Here is a 7317-nt window from a genome sequence, read left to right on the forward strand (position 1 = left end):
GATTCTAGATTAGAGTGGTGCTGGAAAAGCACAGCAGTTCAGGCAGCATCCAAGGAGCAGGAAAATCAATGTTTCTGGCAAAAGCCCTTCCTGATGAAGGGCTTTTGCTTGAAACGTCGATTTTCCTGCTCCTCGGATGCTGCCTGAACTGCTGTGCTTTTCCAGCACCACTCTAATCTAGACTCTGGTTTCCAGCATCTGCAGTTATTATTTTTACCTCACTTTGGATTCTGTAAGGCCCACTTAACTTCTGACCTTAGTGAAACCAAAAGGAGCTGAACTCCAAAGGGGAGATACGAATGGCTGCCTTTGACATGAAGTGTGACATCAGGGACCCCCAGCGAACCTGGACTCAATGGGAAGTGGAAAGAAAACTCTCCAATGACTGCAGCCGAGCTACCCAAGGACTGTTCACTTCCCATCAATAAAGAAAACAAAATCCAAGCCATAACAATCCTTTAAATCTCAAAATTGTAGCAAGCGAATTAATTCTTTCTGAAATTAAGTGACAGCTCTGTAGGAAAACATGTTGGCCAATTTGCCGATGCAAGTTGTCACAAATAGCAAGAGATGAAGCTTAGTTAATTTGTTTTTCGTGGTGTTTTGCTGATACACGTGAGTCAAGACACACTGAAAACTCTCTCGCTTGTTTTCAAATAATGCCATGGGATCATAGTTGCAGAACTGCATTCACTTTCAAGTCCCTGACTCCTGAATAAAAGTAAAATTTGTACATGGCTGAACAAGGTGCCAAAAGAATGTGTGAGTGAGGGGAATAATTAGTTTTGTGCAGGCACTATAATTTTATAGTTAATCTTCATTCCTAGATGAAGGATCAAGGTGAGGTCTGATCATGTAATGTCTGGTCACACGACACATGGAAATGTTATTGCAGTTTAAAATTATTTTGTGTTGTCAAGGTCATTCTCGGTTACCCATCCCTAATTGCTTGTGTTAAGGTGGGCATGAGCCACCTTAGATTAGATTCCCTACAGTGTGGAAACAGGCCCTTTGGCTCAACCAGTCCACACCGACCCTCCAAAGAGTAACCCACCCAGACCCAGATCCCTCTGACAAATGCACCTAAGACTATGGGCAATTTAGCACGGCCAATTCACCTTCTTGAATTGTTGCAAGTCCACCTGCTGTAGGTACACCCACGATGCCGTTTGGGATAAAGTTTGACCCAACATTTACTTTAGAAAGGAGCTGAATATCTTTGCCTGTAGTCAAAGAGTGTGGTGCTGGAAAAGCACAGCCGGTCAGGTAGCATCCGAGGAGCAGGAGAATCAATGTTTCGAGCATATGGTCTTTTAGGATCCCTGATGAAGAGCTTATGCTTGAAACGTGATTCTCCTACTCCTTGGATGCTGTCTGACCGGCTGTGCTTTTCCAGCACCACACTCTTCGACTCTGATCTCCAGCAATTGCAGTCCTCACTTTCTCATATCTTTGCCTGTAGTTTTACACCTGCAGTCATTGTGCAAGAAATAGCTAGGAAGCCACTCATGGGCAGATTAAAAAAAAAGAGACAGTAAGTGAAGGAGGAATGAATAGGGAGTGGAAACTGGAGGAGGGGTGAGCTTTGGTTCCACCAATAAGTAATAGTAATTCACAGCAACTACATTCATAACTGTGAGTTACCCTACAGAGCTAGCTAATAATTTATCTCATGACCAGTGGTAATATAATTACACACAGAATGTTATGCTTATTACTCCCAATCTATAGCTGGTATTAATTCTATAATCCTCTGAGCTTCACTCTAGAGCTACAGTCAGAGCCACCCTACTTTGTATGAGGTAAGATCAGGTTTGATCTCTCATAGAGATGTACAACATGGAAACAGACCCTTCAGTCCAACTCCTCCATGCCGTCCAGATATGTCAATCTAATCCAGTCCCATTTCCCAGCCTTTGGCCCATATCCGTCTAAACCTTTCCTATTATATACCCATCTAGGTGCCTTTTAAATGTACCAGCCTCCACCACTTCCTCTGGCAGCTCATTCCATACACCACCGCCCTCTAGTTCTGAACTCCCCCACCCCAGGGAAAAGACTTTGTCTATTTATCCTATCCATGCCCCTCATGATTTCATAAACCTCTATAAGGTCACCCCTCAGCCTCCGATGCTCCAGGGAAAACAGCCCCAACCTATTCAGCTTCTCCCTATAGCTCAAACCCTCTGACCCTGGGGACATCCTTGTAAATCTTTTCTGAACCCTTTCAAGTTTCACAACATCCTTCCGATAGGAAGAAGACCAGAATTATACACAATATTCCAAAAGTGGCCTAACCAACGTCCTGTACAGCTGCAACATGACCTCCCAACTCCTGTACTCAATACGCCTTCTTCACTATCCTATCTACCTGCAACACCACTTTCAAGGAGCTATTGTTAAAGGACCTATTCGAGACGGCTCAGGGAATCCCTGATGGACTCGACCTGTAAGCCTCTCTTAGTTCATCCCGGAGATTGTACTCTGTGGTAGTCTGGAATATAAAACTCTTACAGACAATTTAGTTTAAATTATTCCCTTAATTTACCGATGGCATCAATGTTACACTGAACATAGATACCTACAAACCAGGCTTGAGCTGAGGTTTTAAAACCATTCGCAGAGTAGTGGCACCAGCTCTCTCTCGCTCTCTCCAACCCTTCAACCCGTGAATGTAATGTACAGAAGAATGTTTCCTCTCTCTCACTCACACATAATCATCTTCCAACTTCCTTACTATGCCAGTTTTTTCCTAGCCTGTAAGGGTAATGAGACATTCACATTCCAGCACAGTCAAGATGAGAGGACTAAGCTTCATAAATTAAAATCTGCTCAGTGTGGTAAACATGAAAATGTATCAGGGTTGTTCTATTACGTACATATTCCACTTAGCTTATTAAATTACAAGTTCTTTTCCTATTGGGTGTGAGTTTTGTTAAGAGTCTTCAATATTGTACAAAATACGGAAGAAATGTACAAAATGCGGGATTGTGGGAGATATAGCAGTTTGGATCAGTAATTGGCTTGCTGAAAGAAGACAGAGGGTGGTGGTTGATGGGAAATGTTTATCCTGGAGTCCAGTTACCAGTGGTGTACTGCAAGGGTCGGTGTTGGGTCCACTGCTGTTCGTCATTTTTATAAACAACATGGATGAGGGCGTAGAAGGGTGTGTTACTAAATTTGCATACGTCACTAAGGTCAGCGGAGTTGTGGATAGTGATGAAGGATGTTGTAGGTTACAGAGAGACATAGAAAAGCTGCAGAGCTGGGCTGAGAGGTGGCAAATTGAGTTTAATGCGGACAAATGTGAGGTGATTCACTTTGGTCGGAGTAACCGGAATGCAAAGTACTGGACTAATGGTAAGATTCTTGGTAGTGTAGATGAGCAGAGAGATCTCAGTGTCCAGGTACACAGATCCTTGAAAGTTGCCACCCAGGTTGACAAAGTTGTTAGAAGGCATATAGTGTTTTAGCTTTTATTAATAGAGGGATCGAGTTCCAGAACCATGAGGTTATGCTACAGCTGTACAAAACTCTAGTGTGGCCGCACTTGGAGTATTTTGTACAGTTCAGGTCACCACATTATAAGAAGGATGTGGAAGCTTTGGAAAGGGTGCAGAGGAGATTTACTAGGATGTTGCCTGGTATGGAGGGAAGGTCTTACGAGAAAAGGCTGAGGGACTTGAGGCTGTTTTCGTTAGAGAGAAGAAGGTTGAGAGGTGACTTAATAAAGACATATAAGATAGTCAGAGGGTTAGATAGGGTGGACAGGGAGAGCCTTTTTCCAAGAATGGTGACGGCGAGCACAAGGGGGCATAGCTTTAAATTGAGGGGTGATAGATATTGGACAGATGTTAGAGGTAGTTTCTTTACTCAAAGAGTAGTAAGTGTATGGAATGCTTTGCCTGCAACAGTAGTAGATTTGCCAACTTTAAGTGCATTTAAGTCGTCATTGGACAAGCATATGGACGTACATGGAATACTGTAGGTTAGATGGGCTTCAGATCGGCGTAACATCGGGGGCCGAAGGGCCTGTACTGCGCTGTAATGTTCTATGTTAATATAAACAGAAATTTAGTTATCCAACATCCTACTGTGAAATATGCACAGCTTCCAGCTCCTGAGGTGAGAAGGACGTACTGCCACACATTCCACAAGTGAACAAATGTTATCACCTTATTTACACTGATCCACTGACACTAAGAACAGATGCCTCCAATTCTTCTGAACAAGCACTTTCCCGCATTCTCTGCAGTGAGTATGTCACATCTAAGGCTACACGCTTTCTCATTCCCTCCCTTTATCATTTCATGATAACAATACAATTCATCCATTCAGTCCATTTGCATTTTCAACAAATCGAGCGCCTCTTCTGGCGAGTCTTTGGAGAATCAGAGTCGGAAAGATACCTGATTTCGGCAAAGGCGTTCGTACATGGAGGTACAGGAGTGAACAAAGGTCAGTTAACAAGATTCTTCTATGGCTTAGGCTTCATGTGTAAGCAGATGACAATGTATATTCCTAGGATGAGACTAATGATTATCAGTGCGTCCCACACGAACCATCCACACAGTGACCATAGCCAGCAGGTAGGACTCCATCGACATGAGTCAGACAATGGTGGGGCAGGTATCTTCCTTGCATTTTGACCTGTTTTGTTGATGACATCTGTGTCATATACAATATCTTTAGAGAAGTTGTCTATGAAGGTGTAACATTGTGGGCCAGTGACAGAACAAATGCCACCTTCTTTAGCAAGGACAATGCCTGGTACTATTCGATTCTGAAACATCATCATCTGAGTCTCCTGTAATTCTTTATTCATTAGTTTCAACCCATGGACAGTTGAGTTGGCAAGTTTCTTGATTTTGTATGTAAGGTCACTATCTGATCTACGGCCTTCTCAACACCCCAGGACTAAGGCCTCCCATCAACCTAGACCACCAGGTTTGTTGATGGAAGAAGTCATGCAAGTCTTGTTTTGTTTTTCCTCTAATATTTGTTCCGTAGCAATTCACATATTGGTGGGCTTTCTGTTTGTCATCTAACTTAGGTATTTTATGGTGGAGGGTAAAATGTGGTAAGGCACTGAGGGATAAAATCTATTTATATTTGGAAAAGAATGGGCTTATCAGTGATCGACAACTTACCAACTTAATAGAGTTCTTTGAGGAAGTGTCCAAGTTCATAGATGAAGGAAGTGCTGTAGATGTCACATACATGGACTTTAGTAAGGCATTTGATAAGGTTCCCCATGGTAAACTAATGGAGAAAGTAGGGTCAGATGGTGTGCAGGATGTTCTAGCGAGGTGGATAAAGAACTGGTTGAGCAACAGGAGACAGAGAGTAGTAGTTGAAGGGAGTTTCTCGAAATGGAGAAAGATGACCAGTGGTGTTCCACAGGGGTCAGTGTTGGGGCCACTGTTATTTGTAATATACATAAATGATCTAGAAGAGGGCATTGTTGGTATGATCAGCAAGTTTGCAAATGACACAAAGATTGGTGGAGTAGCAGAAGGCATAAGGGACTGTCAGAGAACACAGGAGAATATGGATAGACTGGAGAGTTGGGCGGAAAAGTGGCAGATGGGTCTCATTCCAGACAAATGTGAGGTGATGCATTTAGGCAAGACTAATTCTAGAGCGAACTATACTGTAAATGGAAGAGCCTTGGGAAAGGTTGATGGGCAGAGAGATCTGTGAGTGCAGGTCCATTGTACCCTGAAGGTGGCTGCACAGATGGACAGAGTGGTCAAGAAAGCATATGGTATTGCTTGCCTTCATTGGACAGGGTATTGAGTATAAGAGCTCGCAAGTCATGTTAAAAAATTATACAAGACATTGGTTCAGCCACATTTAGAATATTTTGTACAGTTCTGGGTGCCACATTACCAAAAGAATGTGGACGCTTTGGAGAGGGTGCAAAGAAGGTTTATGAGGATGTTGCCTGGTATGGAAGATGCTAGCTATGAAGAGAAGTTGAGTAGGTTAAGATTGTTTTTGTAGGGGGATACATGTGGCAAGTACTTTACACAGAGGGTGGTAGGTGCCTGGAACACCTTGCCAGCAGAGTTAGTGGAAGCAGGCATGATAGATTCATTTAAGGTGCGTCTGCACTGATGCATGAATAGGTGGGGAGCAAAGGGATACAGATGCTTAGGAATTGGGCGATAGGTTTGGACAGTAGATTTGGTTTGGCTCAGGCTTGGAGGGCCAAAGGGCCAGTTCCTGGGCTGTAAATTTTCTTAGTTCTTTGTTCTTTGTGTGCACTAAAGCACAACATCCATACCAGACACTGGGTAAACATGGGTGGGCCTTGTTTTCGATTAGCCAGTGAGGGTGACACAGAGTTCCGAGGGAACACTTCTCTGTGTGAATGACGAGTGCAATCAGAGTGGGGGCTGAATCTTGTAAACAGTGGGTGTTATTAAAAGTTCAGTTATCCAAGTGTATTAGTGAATGGAGAGTAGGAGTACGACCAGTGTCTTTTATAACATTGTTACACAGTACTTGCTTCACTTGCCCCATGTCGTGGATACCAGACATTCTTTTAATGCACCATTCTAACAGTGGAACAACGTTAATGTTAAATCCTTTAGGTTTGTTAGTGCACTTCACACAGTGACACGCATCTTCTACCGAATGGGTTTTGTCATCACAGGTGAGGAGTTGCATTGTACATCAGAATGGTGAAAGAGTGAGCAGACAGCACATGGATCAGAGTGTTTAGCTTGAATATGGAAACTATTAGCAATAGAAGGGGGATTGGGGTGCATAATATTTTTGGTCTGTCTTCACCTTTCCAGCTTGTCTTGTTAACTGCAGTAGCTACTGATTGCAGAAGCTGTATAAAGGTATTTCTGCCAGTAGCAGTAGGTTGGATAAGAGAAAGTTCCTTTGAGAAGGTATAGGTTGACAGTCTCAGAGCAATAGATGCCTCAGGGTTCTGTGATTTCGGTGTTCAATACTGTAATTTGTATGGTTCCCTTTGGGAGAGGAACATTTCAAACATTTCAAAGTAACAGTTTTCAGCTAGTAGAGTGGATGAAGTTATGGAATCTCCTGACAACTGGTATAGATGGATTGTGAAGGTGACAATAATGTCAAAAGTGATGTTTGGGGGTGCAATATGAATAGCTTAAATGAGTTTCAGCTGGGAAGCTGCATTCATAACTTCCAACAGTTTTGGTACAAGTTTCATGGAGCTGACAAATTCAATCTTGAGGGGGAGCAGTGGGGAAAATAATACATTCATCATCATTGGAGCATGCCCAACACCAATTCCATTGCCAGTGTAGCCGTGATTACATTAGCATT

The sequence above is a fragment of the Chiloscyllium plagiosum genome, chromosome 32, assembly GCF_004010195.1.
Source record: "Chiloscyllium plagiosum isolate BGI_BamShark_2017 chromosome 32, ASM401019v2, whole genome shotgun sequence".
Classification (NCBI taxonomy): Eukaryota; Metazoa; Chordata; class Chondrichthyes; order Orectolobiformes; family Hemiscylliidae; genus Chiloscyllium; species Chiloscyllium plagiosum.